The sequence below is a fragment of the Rhipicephalus microplus genome, chromosome 5 (assembly GCF_043290135.1).
Source record: "Rhipicephalus microplus isolate Deutch F79 chromosome 5, USDA_Rmic, whole genome shotgun sequence".
NCBI lineage: Eukaryota > Metazoa > Arthropoda > Arachnida > Ixodida > Ixodidae > Rhipicephalus > Rhipicephalus microplus.
Genome location: NC_134704.1, coordinates 173621320 through 173640980, shown reverse-complemented (window position 1 = coordinate 173640980; position 19661 = coordinate 173621320). Strand labels below are relative to the sequence as shown.

The window sequence follows — 19661 nt, the reverse complement described above, 5'->3', positions numbered from 1 at the left end:
GACGCTGCGCAGGCGCCGTGATTTAGTTGGTTAAAGCGTCTGTCTAGTAAACAGGAGAGCATGAGTTCGAATCTCACCGGTGCCTCGAGAGTCAAGGCAACCGTCTCTCTAGTTTTTTGTTTTCGATGTTTAGTTCGAAATTCTTCTTATGGTGTGACTGCCTGAACACGACGCTGCGCAGGCGCCGTGGCTTAGTTAGTTAAAGCGCCTGTCTAGCAAACAGGAGATCGTGAGTTCGAATCTCACCGGTGCCTCGAGAGTCAAGACAAACGTCTCTCTAATTTTTTGTTTTCGCAGTTTATTTCGAAATACTTCTGATGGTGTCACTGCGTGAAGAGCACGCTGCGCAGGCGCCGTGGCTTAGTTGGTTAAAGCGCCTGTCTAGTAAACAGGAGATCGTGAGTTCGAATCTCACGGGTCCTCGAGAGTCAAGACTAACGTCTCTCTAGTTCTTTCTTTTCGAAGTATAGTTCTAAATACTTCTAATGGTGTCACTGCCTGAACACGACGCTGCGCAGGCGCCGTGGCTTAGTTAGTTAAAGCGCCTGTCTAGCAAACAGGAGATCGTGAGTTCGAATCTCACCGGTGCCTCGAGAGTCAAGACAAACGTCTCTCTAATTTTTTGTTTTCGAAGTTTAGTTCGAAATACTTCTGATGGTGTCACTGACTGAACAACGCGCTGCGCAGGCGCCGTGGCTCAGTTAGTTAAAGCGCCTGTCTAGTAAACAGGAGATCGTGAGTTCGAATCTCACCGGTGCCTCGAGAGTCAAGACAAACGTCTCTCTAGTTTTTTGTTTTCGAAGTTTATTTCGAAATACATCTGATGGTGTCACTGCGTGAAGAGCACGCTGCGCAGGCGCCGTGGCTTAGTTGGTTAAAGCGCCTGTCTAGTAAACAGGAGATCGTGAGTTCGAATCTCACGGGTCCTCGAGAGTCAAGACTAACGTCTCTCTAGTTTTTTCTTTTCGAAGTATAGTTCTAAATACTTCTAATGGTGTCACTGCCTGAACAAGGCGCTGCGCAGGCGCCGTGGGTTATTTGGCTAAATCGCCAGTCTAGTAAACAGGAGATCGTGAGTTTGAATCCCACCGGTGCCTCAAGAGTCATGACTAACGTCTCTCTAGTTTTTTGTTTTTGAACTATAATTTAAAATGCTTCTAATGGTGTCACTGGCTGAAGAAGATGTTGCGCAGGCACCGTGTCTTAGTTCGTTATCTCACCTGTCTAGTAAACAGGAGATAGTGAGCTCGAATCTCACCGGTACCTCGAGAGACAAGACAAATTTCTCTGTAATTTTTTGTTATCGAAGTATAGTTCGAAATACTTTTAATGGTGTCACTGCCTCTACAAGATGTCGCGCACGCGCCGTGGCTTAGTTCTTGAAGCGCCTGTCTAGTAAACAGGAGATCGTGAGTTCGATTCTCACCAGTGCCTTGAGAGTCAACACAAACGTCTCTCTAGTTTTTTGTTTTCGAAGTTTAGTTCGAAATACTTCTGATGGTTTCGCTGCCTGAACAAGACGCTGCACAGGTGACGTGGCTTCGTTGGTTAAAGCGCCTGTCTACTAAACAGGAGATCGTGAGTTCGAATCTCACCGGTGCCTCGAGAGTCAAGACAAACGTCTCTCTAGCTTTTTGTTTTCGAAGTTTAGTTCGAAATACTTCTGATGGTGTCACTGCCTGAACAAGAGGCTGCGCAGGCGCAGTGGCTTAGTTGGATAAAGCGCCTGTCTAGTAAACAGGAGATCATGAGTTCGAATCTCACCGGTGCCTCGAGAGTCAAGACAAACGTCTCTTTAGTTTTTGTTTTCGAAGTTTAGTTCGAAATACTTCTGATGGTGTCACTGTCTGAACAAGACCCTGCGCAGGCGCGTGGCTTAGTTGGTTAAAGCGCCTGTCTAGTAAACAGGAGATCGTGAGTTCGAATCTCACCGGTACCTCGAGAGTGAAGACTAACGTCTCTCTAGTTTTTTGTTTTCGAAGTATACTTCGAAACTTTTCTGATGGTGTCACTGCCTGAACAAGACGCTTCAGGCGCCGTGGCTTAGTTAGTTAAAGCGCCTGTCTGGTAAGCAGGAGATCGTGAGTTCGAATCTCACCGGTGCCTCGGGAGTCAAGACTGACGTCTCTCTAGTTTTTTGTTTTCGAAGATTCATGACTTTTTTGCGCAAACACGTACACGGACTCAAGGAAAAGAGGCAAACAATACGGGCGCCCATGTTGTTTGCCTCTTTTCCTTGTGTCCGTGTACGTGTTTGCGCAAAGAAGTCATGATCGAGTACCAACTCGCCCAACTTTCAGTACTTTTGTTTTCGAAGTTTAGTTCGAAATACTTCTGATGGTGTGACTGCCTGAACAACACGCTGCGCAGACGCCGTGGCTTAGTTAGTTAAAGCGCTGTCTAGTAAATAGGAGATCGTAGTACAAATCTCACCGGTGCCTCGAGAGTCAAGACAAACCTCTCTCTAGTTTTTTGTTTTCGAAGTTTAGTTCGAAATATTTTTGATGGTGTCACTGCCCAAACAAGACGCTGCGCAGACGCCGTAGCTTCTCCAGATAAAGCGCCTGTCTAGTAAACAGGATATCGTGAGTTCGAATCTGACCAGTGCCTCGAGAGTCATGACTAACGTCTCTCTAGTTTTTTGTTTTTGAAGTTTAGTTCGAAATACTTCTAATGGTGTCACTGCCTCAACAAGACGCCGCGCAGGCGCCGTGGCCTAGTTGGTTAAAGCGCCTGTCTAGTAAACAAGAGATGGTGAGTTCGAATCTCACCGGTGCCTCGAGAGTAAAGACAAACGTCTCTCTAGTTTTTTGTTTTCTAAGTTTAGTTCGAAATACTTCTGATGGTGTCACTGCCTGAACAAGAGGCTGCGCAGGCGCAGTGGCTTAGTTGGTTAAAGCGCCTGTCTAGTAAACAGGAGATCGTGAGTTCGAATCTCACCGGTACCTCGAGAGTGAAGACTAACGTCTCTCTAGTTTTTTGTTTTCGAAGTATACTTCGAAATTTTTCTGATGGTGTCACTGCCTGAACAAGACGCTTCAGGCGCCGTGGCTTAGTTAGTTAAAGCGCCTGTCTGGTAAGCAGGAGATCGTGAGTTCGAATCTCACCGGTGCCTCGGGAGTCAAGACTGACGTCTCTCTAGTTTTTTGTTTTCGAAGATTCATGACTTTTTTGCGCAAACACGTACACGGACTCAAGGAAAAGAGGCAAACAACACGGGCGCCCGTGTTGTTTGCCTCTTTTCCTTGTGTCCGTGTACGTGTTTGCGCAAAGAAATCATGATCGAGTACCAACTCGCCCAACTTTCAGTACTTTTGTTTTCGAAGTTTAGTTCGAAATACTTCTGATGGTGTGACTGCCTGAACAAGACGCTGCGCAGACGCCGTGGCTTAGTTAGTTAAAGCGCTGTCTAGTAAATAGGAGATCGTAGTACAAATCTCACCGGTGCCTCGAGAGTCAAGACAAACCTCTCTCTAGTTTTTTGTTTTCGAAGTTTAGTTCGAAATACTTTTGATGAAGTCACTGCCCGAACAAGACGCTGCGCAGGCGCCGTGATTTAGTTGGTTAAAGCGTCTGTCTAGTAAACAGGAGAGCATGAGTTCGAATCTCACCGGTGCCTCGAGAGTCAAGGCAACCGTCTCTCTAGTTTTTTGTTTTCGATGTTTAGTTCGAAATTCTTCTTATGGTGTGACTGCCTGAACACGACGCTGCGCAGGCGCCGTGGCTTAGTTAGTTAAAGCGCCTGTCTAGCAAACAGGAGATCGTGAGTTGGAATCTCACCGGTGCCTCGAGAGTCAAGACAAACGTCTCTCTAATTTTTTGTTTTCGCAGTTTATTTCGAAATACTTCTGATGGTGTCACTGCGTGAAGAGCACGCTGCGCAGGCGCCGTGGCTTAGTTGGTTAAAGCGCCTGTCTAGTAAACAGGAGATCGTGAGTTCGAATCTCACGGGTCCTCGAGAGTCAAGACTAACGTCTCTCTAGTTTTTTCTTTTCGAAGTATAGTTCTAAATACTTCTAATGGTGTCACTGCCTGAACAGGGCGCTGCGCAGGCACCGTGGGTTATTTGGCTAAATCGCCAGTCTAGTAAACAGGAGATCGTGAGTTCGAATCCCACCGGTGCCTCAAGAGTCATGACTAACGTCTCTCTAGTTTTTTGTTTTTGAACTATAATTTAAAATGCTTCTAATGGTGTCACTGGCTGAAGAAGATGTTGCGCAGGCACCGTGTCTTAGTTCGTTATCTCACCTGTCTAGTAAACAGGAGATTGTGAGCTCGAATCTCACCGGTACCTCGAGAGACAAGACAAATTTCTCTGTAATTTTTTGTTTTCGAAGTATAGTTCGAAATACTTCTAATGGTGTCACTGCCTCTACAAGATGTCGCGCACGCGCCGTGGCTTAGTTCGTTGAAGCGCCTGTCTAGTAAACAAGAGATCGTGAGTTGGAATCTCACCGGTGCCTCGAGAGTAAATTCAAACGTCTCTCTAGTTTTTTTTGTTTTCGAAGTTTAGTTCGAATTACTTCTGATGGTGTCACTGCCTGAACAAGACGCTGCGCAGGCGCCGTGGCTTCTTTAGTTAAAGCGCCTGTCTAGTAAACAGGAGATCGCGAGTTCGAATCTCACCGGTGCCTCGAGAGTCAAGACAAACGTCTCTCTAGCTTTTTGTTTTCCAAGTTTAGTTCGAAATACTTCTGATGGTGTCACTGCCTGAACAAGAGGCTCCGCAGACACAGTGGCTTAGTTGGTTAAAGTGCCTGTCTAGTAAACAGGAGATCATGAGTTCGAATCTCAGCAGTGCCTCGAGAGTCAAGACAAACGTCTCTCTAGTTTTTTGTTTTCGAAGTTTATTTCGAAATACTTCTGATGGTGTCACTGTCTGAACAAGAGGCTGCGCAGGCGCGTGGCTTAGATGGTTAAAGCGCCTGTCTAGTAAACAGGAGATTGTGAGTTCGAATCTCACCGGTGCCTCGAGAGTCAAGGCAAACGTCTCTCTAGTTTTTTGTTTTCGAAGTTTAGTTCGAAATACTTCTGATGGTGTCACTGCCTGAACAACACGCTGCGCAGGCGCCGTGGCTTAGTTGGTTAAAGCACCTGTCTAGTAAACTGGAGATCGTGAGTTCTAATCTCACGGGTCCTCGAGAGTCAAGACTAACGTCTCTCTAGTTTTTTTGTTTTCGAAGTTTAGTTCGAAATACTTCTGATGGTGTCACTGTCTGAACAAGACGCTGCGCAGGCGCGTGGCTTGGTTGGTTAAAACAGGTGGAAAGGCATGAACCTGTCTGTTTTTGCTAGGGCTACTGTGTGCAACATGTTTTTTATCGCTAAACTGTGGTATGTGATGCAGGTGTTACATTGTTCAAGGATCAACGTGCAAAGGCTGCACAGAGTGTTCGCAGTTTTTATATGGGGCTCGAAATGGGAAAGGTGCAGACGGACCAACTTGTTCAGGCGCGTGAAGGACGGAGGTCTTGGTTTGGCGCACCTATTTGTGAGACAAGTAGTAAATAGATTTTTGTTTTTCCGTGACGTCAGGGATCCGTTTTTGCGTACGGTATGCCAGCTCAGGTTAGGCAGTGCCTTACCAGATCTTGTTGTTACTACGGATAGCCGGCCCGTGACGTTGCGTGGGTATCTCAAGGAAGTGGTAGACAGTGTACGTTTTTTATCTGTACGCTTTTCGATAGATTATCTAGCAAGTGTTAGAAGAAAAGAATTGTACAAAGATGTATGTGCTATGGTTTTGCCAGTACCATTGTACAGGGCCATATACAGTGGAAGACCGGGACAAAATGTACTGAAGCGGGTGAGAAACATGCAGGTACCTACAGGGGTGAAAACTTTTTTCTTCAAGTTACACACAGGAACACTATCAGTAAAGACTTTCACAGAGGAACGGGGTTTTTTTACACCATGGGGGTCACACTGCTTGATATGTAAGAAACCAGAAACAATAGACCATGTTTTTTTGCATTGTTGGGAAGGGGTACATTTTTGGGACATATTACAGAGGACAATAAAGAAGGATTTTCCACTAGACCCACACGGAATAAGGTACCTCGCAGTAACAAATGATGATGGGGTCCCATTTGATGTAGTGATGTTGACCGGTCTCCACTGTATATGGCGTGCACGAATGGCCGGATACCATTTCGACCCGGACGCAAAGCCAGCAGTAATTTATTTCAGGCAAAGCATGTCTGCATTCATTGAGTGTAGCAAAATAGGGGATATCGAGCCAGAATGGTTGTCAAGGTTTGAACCCCTGGCAAACCTTAAGTATTTTTAAGAGGACAACATCAGTACAGATGGGACTGATGGCAATGTTTGTTCTTTTTTTTCTCTTTGTATTGTAATATATGTGTGTGCAATGATTGCCCTGTACAATGTCCATGCAAGGCAATAAATAAAAAAAAAAGGCTTGGTTGGTTAAAGCGCCTGTGTTGTAAACAGGAGATCGTGAGTTCGAATCTCACCGGTGCCTCGAGAGTGAAGACTAACGTCTCTCTAGTTTTTTTGTTTTCGAAGTATAGTTCGAGATACTTCTGATGGTGTCACTGCCTGAACAAGACGCTGCAGGCGCCGTGGTTTAGTTAGTTAAAGCGCCTGTCTGGTAAGCAGGAGATCGTGAGTTCGAACCTCACCGGTGCCTCGAGAGTCAAAACAAACGGCTCTCTAGTTTTTTGTTTTCGAAGTTTAGTTCGAAATACTTCTGATGGTGTCACTGCCCCAACAAGACGCCGCGCAGGTGCCGTGGCTTAGTTGGTTAAAGCGCCTGTCTAGTAAACAGGAGAGCATGAGTTCGAATCTCACTGGTGCTTCGAGAGTCAAGGCAACCGTCTCTCTAGTTTTCTGTTTTCGAAGTTTAGTTCGAAAATCTTCTGATGGTGTGACTGCCTGAAGAAGACGCTGCGCAGGCGCCGTGGCTTAGTTAAAGCGCCAGTCTGGTAAGCAGGAGATCTTGAGTTCGAATCTCACCGGTGCCTCGGGAGTCAAGACTGACGTCTCCCTAGTTTTTTGTTTTCGAACATTCATGACTTTTTTGCGCAAACACGTACATGGACACAAGGAAAAGAGGCAAACAACACGGGCGCCCAAGTTGTTTGCCTCTTTTCTTGGTGTCCGTGTACGTCTTTGCGCAAAGAAGTCATGATCGAGTACCAACTCGCCCAACTTTCAGTACTTTTGTTTTCGAATTTTAGTTCGAAATACTTCTTATGGTGTCACTTCCTGAATAAAACGCTGCGCAGGCGCCGTGGCTTAGTTAGTTAAAGCGCCTGTCAAGTAAACAGGAGATCGTGAGTTCGAATCTCACCGGTGCCTCGAGAGTCAAGACAAACCTCTCTCTAGTTTTTTGTTTTCGAAGTTCAGTTCGAAATACTTTTGATGAAGTCACTGCCCGAACAAGAGGCTGCGCAGGCGCCGTGATTTAGTTGGTTAAAGCGTCTGTCTAGTAAACAGGAGAGCATGAGTTCGAATCTCACCGGTGCCTCGAGAGTCAAGGCAACCGTCTCTCTAGTTTTTTGTTTTCGATGTTTAGTTCGAAATTCTTCTTATGGTGTGACTGCCTGAACACGACGCTGCGCAGGCGCCGTGGCTTAGTTAGTTAAAGCGCCTGTCTAGCAAACAGGAGATCGTGAGTTCGAATCTCACCGGTGCCTCGAGAGTGAAGACTAACGTCTCTCTAGTTTTTTGTTTTCGAAGTATAGTTCGAAATACGTCTGATGGTGTCACTGCCTGAGCAAGACACTGCAGGCGCCGTGGCTTAGTTAGTTAAAGCGCCTGTCTGGTAAGCAGGAGATCGTGAGTTCGAATCTCACCGCTGCCTCGAGAGTCAAGACAAACGTCTCTCTAATTTTTTGTTTTCGCAGTTTATTTCGAAATACTTCTGATGGTGTCACTGCGTGAAGAGCACGCTGCGCAGGTGGCGTGGCTTAGTTGGTTAAAGCGCCTGTCTAGTAAACAGGAGATCGTGAGTTCGAATCTCACGGGTCCTCGAGAGTCAAGACTAACGTCTCTCTAGTTTTTTCTTTTCGAAGTATAGTTCTAAATACTTCTAATGGTGTCACTGCCTGAACAAGGCGCTGCGCAGGCGCCGTGAATATTTGGCTAAATCGCCAGTCTAGTAAACAGGAGATCGTGAGTTCGAATCCCACCGGTGCCTCAAGATTCATGACTAACGTCTCTCTAGTTTTTTGTTTTTGAACTATAATTTAAAATGCTTCTAATGGTGTCACTGGCTGAAGAAGATGTTGCGCAGGCACCGTGTCTTAGTTCGTTATCTCACCTGTCTAGTAAACAGGAGATAGTGAGCTCGAATCTCACCGGTACCTCGAGAGACAAGACAAATTTCTCTGTAATTTTTTGTTTTCGAAGTATAGTTCGAAATACTTCTAATGGTGTCACTGCCTCTACAAGATGTCGCGCACGCGCCGTGGCTTAGTTCGTTGAAGCGCCTGTCTAGTAAACAAGAGATCGTGAGTTGGAATCTCACCGGTGCCTCGAGAGTAAATTCAAATGTCTCTCTAGTTTTTTGTTTTCGAAGTTTAGTTCGAATTACTTCTGATGGTGTCACTGTCTGAACAAGACGCTGCGCAGGCGCGTGGCTTAGTTGGTTAAAGCGCCTGTCTAGTAAACAGGAGATCGTGAGTTCGATTCTCACCGGTGCCTTGAGAGTCAACACAAACGTCTCTCTAGTTTTTTGTTTTCGAAGTTTAGTTCGAAATACTTCTGATGGTTTCGCTGCCTGAACAAGACGCTGCACAGGTGACGTGGCTTCGTTGGTTAAAGCGCCTGTCTAGTAAACAGGAGATCGTGAGTTCGAATCTCACCGGTGCCTCGAGAGTCAAGACAAACGTCTCTCTAGCCTTTTGTTTTCCAAGTTTAGTTCGAAATACTTCTGATGGTGTCACTGCCTGAACAAGAGGCTCCGCAGACACAGTGGCTTAGTTGGTTAAAGTGCCTGTCTAGTAAACAGGAGATCATGAGTTCGAATCTCAGCAGTGCCTCGAGAGTCAAGACAAACGTCTCTCTAGTTTTTTGTATTCGAAGTTTATTTCGAAATACTTCTGATGGTGTCACTGTCTGAACAAGAGGCTGCGCAGGCGCGTGGCTTAGATGGTTAAAGCGCCTGTCTAGTAAACAGGAGATCGTGAGTTCGAATCTCACCGGTGCCTCGAGAGTCAAGACAAACTTCTCTCTAGTTTTTTTGTTTTCGAAGTTTAGTTCGAAATTCTTCTGATGGTGTGACTGCCTGAACAAGAGGCTGCGCAGGCGCCGTGGCTTAGTTGGTTAAAGCGCCTGTCTTGTGAACGGGAGATCGTGAGTTCGAATCTCACCGGTGCTTCGAGAGTCAAGACAAACGTCTCTCTAGTTTTTTGTTTTCGAAGTTTAGTTCGAAATACTTCTGATGGTGTCACTGCCTGAACAACACGCTGCGCAGGCGCCGTGGCTTAGTTGGTTAAAGCACCTGTCTACTAAACAGGAGATCGTGAGTTCTAATCTCACGGGTCCTCGAGAGTTAAGACTAACGTCTCTCTAGTTTTTTGTTTTCGAAGTTTAGTTCGAAATACTTCTGATGGTGTCACTGTCTGAACAAGACGCTGCGCAGGCCCGTGGCTTGGTTCGTTAAAGCGCCTGTGTTGTAAACAGGAGATCGTGAGTTCGAATCTCACCGGTGCCTCGAGAGTGAAGACTAACGTCTCTCTAGTTTTTTTGTTTTCGAAGTATAGTTCGAGATACTTCTGATGGTGTCACTGCCTGAACAAGACGCTGCAGGCGCCGTGGTTTAGTTAGTTAGAGCGCCTGTCTGGTAAGCAGGAGATCGTGAGTTCGAACCTCACCGGTGCCTCGAGAGTCAAAACAAACAGCTCTCTAGTTTTTTGTTTTCGAAGTTTAGTTCGAAATACTTCTGATGGTGTCACTGCCCCAACAAGACGCCGCGCAGGTGCCGTGGCTTAGTTGGTTAAAGCGCCTGTCTAGTAAACAGGAGAGCATGAGTTCGAATCTCACTGGTGCTTCGAGAGTCAAGGCAACCGTCTCTCTAGTTTTTTGTTTTCGAACATTCATGACTTTTTTGCGCAAACACGTACATGGACACAAGGAAAAGAGGCAAACAACACGGGCGCCCAAGTTGTTTGCCTCTTTTCTTGGTGTCCGTGTATGTCTTTGCGCAAAGAAGTCATGATCGAGTACCAACTCGCCCAACTTTCAGTACTTTTTTTTCGAATTTTAGTTCGAAATACTTCTGATGGTGTCACTGCCTGAATAAAACGCTGCGCAGGCGCCGTGGCTTAGTTAGTTAAAGCGCCTGTCAAGTAAACAGGAGATCGTGAGTTCGAATCTCACCGGTGCCTCGAGAGTCAAGACAAACGGCTCTCTAGTTTTTTGTTTTCGAAGTTTACTTCGAAATACTTCTGATGATGTGACTGCCTGAACAAGAGGCTGCGCAGGCGCCGTGGCTTAGTTAGTTAAAGAGCCTGTCTAGTAAACGGGAGATCGTAGTTCGAATCTCACCGGTGCCTCGAGAGTCAAGGCAACGGTCTCTCTAGTTTTTTGTTTTCGAAGTGTAGTTCGAAATTCTTCTGATGGTGTGACTGCCTGAACAAGACGCTGTGCAGGCGCCGTGGCTTAGTTCGTTAAAGCGCCTGTCTAGTAAACAAGAGATCGTGAGTTCGAATCTCACCGGTGCCTCGAGAGTCAAGACAAACGTCTCTCTAGTTTTTTGTTTTCGAAGTTTAGTTCGAAATACTTCTGATGGTGTCACTGTCTGAACAAGATTCTGCGCAGGCGCGTGGCTTAGTTGGTTAAAGCGCCTGTCTAGTAAACAGGAGATCGTGAGTTCAATTTTCACCGGTGCCTCGTGAGTCAACACAAACGTCTCTCTAGTGTTTTGTTTTCGAAGTTTAGTTCGAAATACTTCTGATGGTTTCGCTGCCTGAACAAGACGCTGTACAGGTGACGTGGCTTCGTTGGTTAAAGCGCCTGTCTAGTAAACAGGAGATCGTGAGTTCGAATCTCACCGGTGCCTCGAGAGTCTAGACAAACGTCTCTCTAGCTTTTTGTTTTTTTAAGTTTAGTTCGAAATATTTCTGATGGTGTCACTGCCTGAACAAGAGGCTGCGCAGACACAGTGGCTTAGTTGGTTAAAGTGCCTGTCTAGTAAACAGGAGATCATCAGTTCGAATCTCACTGGTGCCTCGAGAGTCAAGACAAACGTCTCTCTAGTTTTTTGTTTTCGAAGTTTATTTCGAAATACTTCTGATGGTGTCACTGTCTGAACAAGACGCTGAGCAGGCGCGTGGCTTAGATGGTTACAGCGCCTGTCTAGTAAACAGAAGATCGTGAGTTCGAATCTCACCGGTGCCTCGAGAGTCAAGACAAACCTCTCTCTAGTTTTTTGTTTTCGAAGTTTAGTTCGAAATTCTTCTGATGGTGTGACTGCCTGAACAAGAGGCTGCGCAGGAGCCGTGGCTTAGTTGGTTAAAGCGCCTGTCTTGTAAACAGGAGATCGTGAGTTCGAATCTCACCGGTGCCTCGAGAGTCAAGACAAACGTCTCTCTAGTTTTTTGTTTTCGCAGTTTATTTCGAAATACTTTTGATGGTGTCACTGCCTGAAGAGCACACTGCGCAGGCGCCGTGGCTTAGTTGGTTAAAGCTCCTGTCTAGTAAACAGGAGATTGTGAGTTCGAATCTCACGGGTCCTCGAGAGTCAAGACTAACGTCTCTCTAGTTTTTTCTTTTCGAAGTATAGTTCTAAATACTTCTAATGGTGTCACTGCCTGAACAAGGCGCTGCGCAGGCGCCGTGGGTTATTTGGCTAAATCGCCAGTCTAGTAAACAGGAGATCGTGAGTTCGAATCCCACCGGTGCCACAAGAGTCATGACTAACGTCTCTCTAGTTTTTTGTTTTTGAACTATAATTTAAAATGCTTCTAATGGTGTCACTGGCTGAAGAAGTTGTTGCGCAGGCACCGTGTCTTAGTTCGTTATCTCACCTGTCTAGTAAACAGGAGATAGTGAGCTCGAATCTCACCGGTACCTCGAGAGACAAGACAAATTTCTCTGTAATTTTTTGTTTTCGAAGTATAGTTCGAAATACTTTTAATGGTGTCACTGCCTCTACAAGACGTTGCGCACGCGCCGTGGCTTAGTTCGTTGAAGTGCCTGTCTAGTAAACAAGAGATCGTGAGTGGAAATCTCACCGGTGCCTCGAGAGTAAATTCAAACGTCTCTCTAGTTTTTTGTTTTCGAAGTTTAGTTCGAATTACTTCTGATGGTGTCACTGCCTGAACAAGACGCTGCGCAGGCGCCGTGGCTTCTTTAGTTAAAGCGCCTGTCTAGTAAACAGGAGATCGCGAGTTCGAATCTCACCGGTGCCTCGAGAGTCAAGACAAACGTCTCTCTAGTTTTTTGTTTTCGAAGTTTAGTTCGAAATTCTTCTGATGGTGTGACTGCCTGAACAAGACGCTGCGCAGGCGCCGTGGCTTAGTTAGTTAAAGCGCCTGTCTAGTAAACAGGAGATCGTGAGTTCGAATCTCACCGGTGCCTCGAAGGTCATGACTAACGTCTCTCTAGTTTTTTTGTTTTCGAAGTTTAGTTCGAAATACGTCTGATGGTGTCACTGTCTGAACAAGACGCTGCGCAGGCGCCGTGGCTTAGTTGGTTAAAGCGCATGTCTAGTAAACAGAAGATCGAGAGTTCGAATCTCACCGGTGCCTCGAGAGTGAAGACTAACGTCTCTCTAGTTTTCTTGTTTTCGAAGTATAGTTCGAAATACTTCTGATGGTGTCACTGCCTGAACAAGACGCTGCGCAGGCGCCGTGGCTTCTTTAGATAAAGCGCCTGTCTAGTAAACAGGAGATCGCGAGTTCGAATCTCACCGGTGCCTCGAGAGTCAAGACAAACGTCTCTCTAGTTTTTTGTTTTCGAAGTTTAGTTCAAAATACTTCTGATGGTGTCACTGTCGGAACAAGACGCTGCGCAGGCGCGTGGCTTAGTTGGTTAAAGCGCCTGTCTAGTAAACAGGAGATCGTGAGCTCGATTCTCACCGGTGCCTCGAGAGTCAACACAAACGTCTCTCTAGTTTTTTGTTTTCGAAGTTTAGTTCGAAATATTTTTGATGGTGTCACTGCCCAAACAAGACGCTGCGCAGACGCCGTAGCTTCTCCAGATAAAGCGCCTGTCTAGTAAACAGGATATCGTGAGTTCGAATCTGACCAGTGCCTCGAGAGTCATGACTAACGTCTCTCAAGTTTTTTGTTTTTGAAGTTTAGTTCGAAATACTTTTAATGGTGTCACTGCCTCTACAAGATGTCGCGCACGCGCCGTGGCTTAGTTCGTTGAAGCGCCTGTCTAGTAAACAAGTGATCGTGAGTTGGAATCTCACCGGTGCCTCGAGAGTAAATTCAAACGTCTCTCTAGTTTTTTGTTTTCGAAGTTTAGTTCGAATTACTTCTGATGGTGTCACTGCCTGAACAAGACGCTGCGCAGGCGCCGTGGCTTCTTTAGTTAAAGCGCCTGTCTAGTAAACAGGAGATCGCGAGTTCGAATCTCACCGGTGCCTCGAGAGTCAAAACAAACGTCTCTCTAGTTTTTTGTTCTCGAAGTTTAGTTCGAAATACTTCTGATGGTGTCACTGTCTGAACAAGACGCGGCGCAGGCGCGTGGCTTAGTTTGTTAAAGCGCCTGTCTAGTAAACAGGAGATCGTGAGTTCGATTCTCACCGGTGCCTTGAGAGTCAACACAAACGTCTCTCTAGTTTTTTGTTTTCGAAGTTTAGTTCGAAATACTTCTGATGGTTTCGCTGCCTGAACAAGACGCTGCACAGGTGACGTGGCTTCGTTGGTTAAAGCGCCTGTCTAGTAAACAGGAGATCGTGAGTTCGAATCTCACCGGTGCCTCGAGAGTCAAGACAAACGTCTCTCTAGCTTTTTTTTTCGAAGTTTAGTTCGAAATACTTCTGATGGTGTCACTGCCTGAACAAGAGGCTGCGCAGGCGCAGTGGCTTAGTTGGTTAAAGCGCCTGTCTAGTAAACAGGAGATCATGAGTTCGAATCTCACCGGTGCCTCGAGAGTAGAGACAAACGTCTCTTTAGTTTTTTGTTTTCGAAGTTTAGTTCGAAATACTTCTGATGGTGTCACTGTCTGAACAAGACGCAGCGCAGACGCGTGGCTTAATTGGTTAAAGCGCCTGTCTAGTAAACAGGAGATCGTGAGTTCAAATCTCACCGGTACCTCGAGAGTGAAGACTAACGTCTCTCTAGTTTTTTGTTTTCGAAGTATACTTCGAAATTTTTCTGATGGTGTCACTGCCTGAACAAGACGCTTCAGGCGCCGTGGCTTAGTTAGTTAAAGCGCCTGTCTGGTAAGCAGGAGATCGTGAGTTCGAATCTCACCGGTGCCTCGGGAGTCAAGACTGACGTCTCTCTAGTTTTTTGTTTTCGAAGATTCATGACTTTTTTGCGCAAACCCGTACACGGACTCAAGGAAAAGAGGCAAACAATACGGGCGCCCGTGTTGTTTGCCTCTTTTCCTTGTGTCCGTGTACGTGTTTGCGCAAAGAAGTCATGATCGAGTACCAACTCGCCCAACTTTCAGTACTTTTGTTTTCGAAGTTTAGTTCGAAATACTTCTGATGGTGTGACTGCCTGAACAAGACGCTGCGCAGACGCCGTGGCTTAGTTAGTTAAAGCGATGTCTAGTAAATAGGAGATCGTAGTACAAATTTCACCGGTGCCTCGAGAGTCAAGACAAACCTCTCTCTAGTTTTTTGTTTTCGAAGTTTAGTTCGAAATACTTCTGATGGTGTGACTGCCTGAACTAGACGCTGCGCAGGCGCCGTGGCTTAGTTCGTTAAAGCGCCTGTCTAGTAAACAGGACATCGTGAGTTCGAATCTCACCGGCTCCTCGAGAGTCAAGACAAACGTCTCTCTAGCTTTTTGTTTTCGAAGTTTAGTTCGAAATACTTCTGATGGTGTCACTGCCTGAACAAGAGGCTGCGCAGACACAGTGGCTTAGTTTGTTAAAGCGCTTGTCTAGTAAACAGGAGATCATGAGTTCGAATCTCACCGGTGCCTCGAGAATCAAGACAAACGTCTCTCTAGTTTTTTTGTTTTCGAAGTTTATTTCGAAATACTTCTGATGGTGTCACTGTCTGAACAAGACGCTGCGCAGGCGCGTGGATTAGTTGGTTAAAGCGCCTATCTAGTAAACAGGAGATCGTGAGTTCGAATCTCACAGGTGCCTCGAGAGTGAAGACTAACGTATCTCTAGTTTTTTGTTTTCGAAGTATAGTTCGAAATACGTCTGATGGTGTCACTGCCTGAGCAAGACGCTGCAGGCGCCGTGGCTTAGTTAGTTAAAGCGCCTGTCTGGTAAGCAGGAGATCGTGAGTTCGAATCTCACCGGTGCCTCGGGAGTCAAGACTAACGTCTCTCTAGTTTTTTGTTTTCGAACATTCATGACTTTTTTGCGCAAACACGTACACGGACACAAGGAAAAGAGGCAAACAACATGGGCGCCCGTGTTGTTTGCCTCTTTTCCTTGTGTCCGTGTACGTCTTTGCGCAAAGAAGTCATGATCGAGTACCAACTCGCCCAACTTTCAGTACTTTTGTTTTCGAAGTTTAGTTCGAAATACTTCTGATGGTGTCACTGCCTGAACAAGACGCTGCGCAGGCGCCGTGGCTTAGTTAGTTAAAGAGCCTGTCTAGTAAACGGGAGATCGTAGTTCGAATCTCACCGGTGCCTCGAGAGTCAAGGCAAACCTCTCTCTAGTTTTTTTGTTTTCGAAGTTTAGTTCGAAATATTTTTGATGGTGTCACTGCCCAAACAAGACGCTGCGCAGACGCCGTAGCTTCTCCAGATAAAGCGCCTGTCTAGTAAACAGGATATCGTGCGTTCGAATCTGACCAGTGCCTCGAGAGTCATGACTAACGTCTCTCTAGTTTTTTGTTTTTGAAGTTTAGTTCGAAATACTTCTAATGGTGTCACTGCCTCAACAAGACGCCGCGCAGGCGCCGTGGCCTAGTTGGTTAAAGCGCCTGTCTAGTAAACAAGAGATGGTGAGTTCGAATCTCACCGGTGCCTCGAGAGTAAAGACAAACGTCTCTCTAGTTTTTTGTTTTCGAAGTTTAGTTCGAAATACTTCTGATGGTGTCACTGCCTGAACAAGAGGCTGCGCAGGCGCAGTGGCTTAGTTGGTTAAAGCGCCTGTCTAGTAAACAGGAGATCGTGAGTTCGAATCTCACCGGTATCTCGAGAGTGAAGACTAACGTCTCTCTAGTTTTTTGTTTTCGAAGTATACTTCGAAATTTTTCTGATGGTGTCACTGCCTGAACAAGACGCTTCAGGCGCCGTGCCTTAGTTAGTTAAAGCGCCTGTCTGGTAATCAGGAGATCGTGAGTTCGAATCTCACCGGTGCCTCGGGAGTCAAGACTGACGTCTCTCTAGTTTTTTGTTTTCGAAGATTCATGACTTTTTTGCGCAAACACGTACACGGACTCAAGGAAAAGAGGCAAACAACACGGGCGCCCGTGTTGTTTGCCTCTTTTCCTTGTGTCCGTGTACGTCTTTGCGCAAAGAAGTCATGATCGAGTACCAACTCGCCCAACTTTCAGTACTTTTGTTTTCGAAGTTTAGTTCGAAATACTTCTGATGGTGTCACTGTCTGAACAAGACGCTGCGCAGGCGCGTGGCTTAGTTGGTTAAAGCGCCCGTCTAGTAAACAGGAGATCGTGAGTTCGATTCTCACCGGTGCCTTGAGAGTCAACACAAACGTCTCTCTAGTTTTTTGTTTTCGAAGTTTAGTTCGAAATACTTCTGATGGTTTCGCTGCCTGAACAAGACGCTGCACAGGTGACGTGGCTTCGTTGGTTAAAGCGCCTGTCTACTAAACAGGAGATCGTGAGTTCGAATCTTACCGGTGCCTCAAGAGTCAAGACAAACGTCTCTCTAGCTTTTTGTTTTCGAAGTTTAGTTCGAAATACTTCTGATGGTGTCACTGCCTGAACAAGAGGCTGCGCAGGCGCAGTGGCTTAGTTGGTTAAAGCGCCTGTCTAGTAAACAGGAGATCATGAGTTCGAATCTCACCGGTACCTCGAGAGTGAAGACTAACGTCTCTCTAGTTTTTTGTTTTCGAAGTATACTTCGAAATTTTTCTGATGGTGTCACTGCCTGAACAAGACGCTTCAGGCGCCGTGGCTTAGTTAGTTAAAGCGCCTGTCTGGTAAGCAGGAGATCGTGAGTTCGAATCTCACCGGTGCCTCGGGAGTCAAGACTCACGTCTCTCTAGTTTTTTGTTTTCGAAGATTCATGACTTTTTTGCGCAAACACGTACACGGACACAAGGAAAAGAGGCAAACAACACGGGCGCCCGTGTTGTTTGCCTCTTTTCCTTGTGTCCGTGTACGTGTTTGCGCAAAGAAGTCATGATCGAGTACGAACTCGCCCAACTTTCAGTACTTTTGTTTTCGAAGTTTAGTTCGAAATACTTCTGATGGTGTGACTGCCTGAACAAGACGCTGCGCAGACGCCGTGGCTTAGTTAGTTAAAGCGCTGTCTAGTAAATAGGAGATCGTAGTACAAATCTCACCGGTGCCTCGAGAGTCAAGACAAACCTCTCTCTAGTTTTTTGTTTTCGAAGTTTAGTTCGAAATACTTCTGATGGTGTGACTGCCTGAACAAGACGCTGCGCAGGCGCCGTGGCTTAGTTCGTTAAAGCGCCTGTCTAGTAAACAGGACATCGTGAGTTCGAATCTCACTGGTTCCTCGAGAGTCAAGACAAACGTCTCTCTAGCTTTTTGTTTTCTAAGTTTAGTTCGAAATACTTCTGATGGTGTCACTGCCTGAACAAGAGGCTGCGCAGACACAGTGGCTTAGTTGGTTAAAGCGCCTGTCTAGTAAACAGGAGATCATGAGTTCGAATCTCACCGGTGCCTCGAGAATCAAGACAAACGTCTCTCTAGTTTTTTTGTTTTCGAAGTTTATTTCGAAATACTTCTGATGGTGTCACTGTCTGAACAAGACGCTGCGCAGGCGCGTGGATTAGTTGGTTAAAGCGCCTATCTAGTAAACAGGAGATCGTGAGTTCGAATCTCACCGGTGCCTCGAGAGTGAAGACTAACGTCTCTCTAGTTTTTTGTTTTCGAAGTATAGTTCGAAATACGTCTGATGGTGTCACTGCCTGAGCAAGACGCTGCAGGCGCCGTGGCTTAGTTAGTTAAAGCGCCTGTCTGGTAAGCAGGAGATCGTGAGTTCGAATCTCACCGGTGCCTCGGGAGTCAAGACTAACGTCTCTCTAGTTTTTTGTTTTCGAACATTCCTGACTTTTTTGCGCAAACACGTACACGGACACAAGGAAAAGAGGCAAACAACACGGGCGCCCGTGTTGTTTGCCTCTTTTCCTTGTGTCCGTGTACGTCTTTGCGCAAAGAATTCATGATCGAGTACCAACTCGCCCAACCTTCAGTACTTTTTGTTTTCGAAGTTTAGTTCGAAATACTTCTGATGGTGTCACTGCCTGAATAAAACGCTGCGCAGGCGCCGTGGCTTAGTTAGTTAAAGCGCCTGTCTAGTAAACAGGAGATCGTGAGTTCGAATCTCACCGGTGCCTCGAGAGTCAAGACAAACGGCTCTCTAGTTTTTTGTTTTCGAAGTTTAGTTCGAAATACTTCTGATGATGATGACTGCCTGAACAAGACGCTGCGCAGGCGCCGTGGCTTAGTTAGTTAAAGAGCCTGTCTAGTAAACGGGAGATCGTAGTTCGAATCTCACCGGTGCCTCGAGAGTCAAGACAAACCTCTCTCTAGTTTTTTGTTTTCGAAGTTTAGTTCGAAATATTTTTGATGGTGTCACTGCCCAAACAAGACGCTGCGCAGACGCCGTAGCTTCTCCAGATAAAGCGCCTGTCTAGTAAACAGGATATCGTGAGTTCGAATCTGACCAGTGCCTCGAGAGTCATGACTAACGTCTCTCTAGTTTTTTGTTTTTGAAGTTTAGTTCGAAATACTTCTAATGGTGTCACTGCCTCAACAAGACGCCGCGCAGGCGCCGTGGCCTAGTTGGTTAAAGCGCCTGTCTAGTAAACAAGAGATGGTGAGTTCGAATCTCACCGATGCCTCGAGAGTAAAGACAAACGTCTCTCTAGTTTTTTGTTTTCGAAGTTTAGTTCGAAATACTTCTGATGGTGTCACTGCCTGAACAAGCGGCTGCGCAGGCGCAGTGGCTTAGTTGGTTAAAGCGCCTGTCTAGTAAACAGGAGATCGTGAGTTCGAATCTCACCGGTACCTCGAGAGTGAAGACTAACGTCTCTCTAGTTTTTTGTTTTCGAAGTATACTTCGAAATTTTTCTGATGGTGTCACTGCCTGAACAAGACGCTTCAGGCGCCGTGGCTTAGTTAGTTAAAGCGCCTGTCTGGTAAGCAGGAGATCGTGAGTTCGAATCTCACCGGTGCCTCGGGAGTCAAGACTGACGTCTCTCTAGTTTTTTGTTTTCGAAGATTCATGACTTTTTTGCGCAAACACGTACACGGACTCAAGGAAAAGAGGCAAACAACACGGGCGCCCGTGTTGTTTGCCTCTTTTCCTTGTGTCCGTGTACGTGTTTGCGCAAAGAAGTCATGATCGAGTACCAACTCGCCCAAGTTTCAGTGCTTTTGTTTT

The 19661-nt window shown here is 46.2% G+C and overlaps 21 non-coding genes across 21 annotated transcripts; all 21 read left to right on the top strand.

Annotated features, from left to right (window-relative positions):
- Positions 1-180: 180 nt before the first annotated feature.
- Positions 181-254, top strand: TRNAA-AGC (transfer RNA alanine (anticodon AGC)). Its single transcript has one exon. It is a non-coding gene; the product is annotated as a tRNA-Ala (tRNA).
- A 263-nt stretch (positions 255-517) lies between these two features.
- TRNAA-AGC (transfer RNA alanine (anticodon AGC)) lies at positions 518-591 on the top strand. The gene has a single exon. It is a non-coding gene; the product is annotated as a tRNA-Ala (tRNA).
- Positions 592-686: 95 nt separating this feature from the next.
- Positions 687-760, top strand: TRNAT-AGU (transfer RNA threonine (anticodon AGU)). The gene has a single exon. It is a non-coding gene; the product is annotated as a tRNA-Thr (tRNA).
- Positions 761-1529: 769 nt separating this feature from the next.
- Positions 1530-1603, top strand: TRNAS-ACU (transfer RNA serine (anticodon ACU)). The gene has a single exon. It is a non-coding gene; the product is annotated as a tRNA-Ser (tRNA).
- Positions 1604-2032: 429 nt separating this feature from the next.
- On the top strand, positions 2033-2106 carry TRNAT-GGU (transfer RNA threonine (anticodon GGU)). Its single transcript has one exon. It is a non-coding gene; the product is annotated as a tRNA-Thr (tRNA).
- Positions 2107-3041: 935 nt separating this feature from the next.
- Positions 3042-3115, top strand: TRNAT-GGU (transfer RNA threonine (anticodon GGU)). Its single transcript has one exon. It is a non-coding gene; the product is annotated as a tRNA-Thr (tRNA).
- Positions 3116-3714: 599 nt separating this feature from the next.
- TRNAA-AGC (transfer RNA alanine (anticodon AGC)) lies at positions 3715-3788 on the top strand. Its single transcript has one exon. It is a non-coding gene; the product is annotated as a tRNA-Ala (tRNA).
- A 2790-nt stretch (positions 3789-6578) lies between these two features.
- On the top strand, positions 6579-6652 carry TRNAT-GGU (transfer RNA threonine (anticodon GGU)). Its single transcript has one exon. It is a non-coding gene; the product is annotated as a tRNA-Thr (tRNA).
- Positions 6653-7587: 935 nt separating this feature from the next.
- TRNAA-AGC (transfer RNA alanine (anticodon AGC)) lies at positions 7588-7661 on the top strand. The gene has a single exon. It is a non-coding gene; the product is annotated as a tRNA-Ala (tRNA).
- A 93-nt stretch (positions 7662-7754) lies between these two features.
- On the top strand, positions 7755-7828 carry TRNAT-GGU (transfer RNA threonine (anticodon GGU)). Its single transcript has one exon. It is a non-coding gene; the product is annotated as a tRNA-Thr (tRNA).
- Positions 7829-9272: 1444 nt separating this feature from the next.
- TRNAT-UGU (transfer RNA threonine (anticodon UGU)) lies at positions 9273-9346 on the top strand. The gene has a single exon. It is a non-coding gene; the product is annotated as a tRNA-Thr (tRNA).
- A 430-nt stretch (positions 9347-9776) lies between these two features.
- Positions 9777-9850, top strand: TRNAT-GGU (transfer RNA threonine (anticodon GGU)). Its single transcript has one exon. It is a non-coding gene; the product is annotated as a tRNA-Thr (tRNA).
- A 1612-nt stretch (positions 9851-11462) lies between these two features.
- On the top strand, positions 11463-11536 carry TRNAT-UGU (transfer RNA threonine (anticodon UGU)). Its single transcript has one exon. It is a non-coding gene; the product is annotated as a tRNA-Thr (tRNA).
- Positions 11537-12475: 939 nt separating this feature from the next.
- TRNAT-AGU (transfer RNA threonine (anticodon AGU)) lies at positions 12476-12549 on the top strand. Its single transcript has one exon. It is a non-coding gene; the product is annotated as a tRNA-Thr (tRNA).
- A 1781-nt stretch (positions 12550-14330) lies between these two features.
- Positions 14331-14404, top strand: TRNAT-GGU (transfer RNA threonine (anticodon GGU)). The gene has a single exon. It is a non-coding gene; the product is annotated as a tRNA-Thr (tRNA).
- Positions 14405-15339: 935 nt separating this feature from the next.
- TRNAT-GGU (transfer RNA threonine (anticodon GGU)) lies at positions 15340-15413 on the top strand. Its single transcript has one exon. It is a non-coding gene; the product is annotated as a tRNA-Thr (tRNA).
- Positions 15414-16350: 937 nt separating this feature from the next.
- Positions 16351-16424, top strand: TRNAT-GGU (transfer RNA threonine (anticodon GGU)). Its single transcript has one exon. It is a non-coding gene; the product is annotated as a tRNA-Thr (tRNA).
- Positions 16425-17191: 767 nt separating this feature from the next.
- Positions 17192-17265, top strand: TRNAT-GGU (transfer RNA threonine (anticodon GGU)). The gene has a single exon. It is a non-coding gene; the product is annotated as a tRNA-Thr (tRNA).
- A 935-nt stretch (positions 17266-18200) lies between these two features.
- Positions 18201-18274, top strand: TRNAT-GGU (transfer RNA threonine (anticodon GGU)). The gene has a single exon. It is a non-coding gene; the product is annotated as a tRNA-Thr (tRNA).
- A 264-nt stretch (positions 18275-18538) lies between these two features.
- TRNAT-AGU (transfer RNA threonine (anticodon AGU)) lies at positions 18539-18612 on the top strand. Its single transcript has one exon. It is a non-coding gene; the product is annotated as a tRNA-Thr (tRNA).
- A 769-nt stretch (positions 18613-19381) lies between these two features.
- TRNAT-GGU (transfer RNA threonine (anticodon GGU)) lies at positions 19382-19455 on the top strand. Its single transcript has one exon. It is a non-coding gene; the product is annotated as a tRNA-Thr (tRNA).
- Positions 19456-19661: the final 206 nt, after the last annotated feature.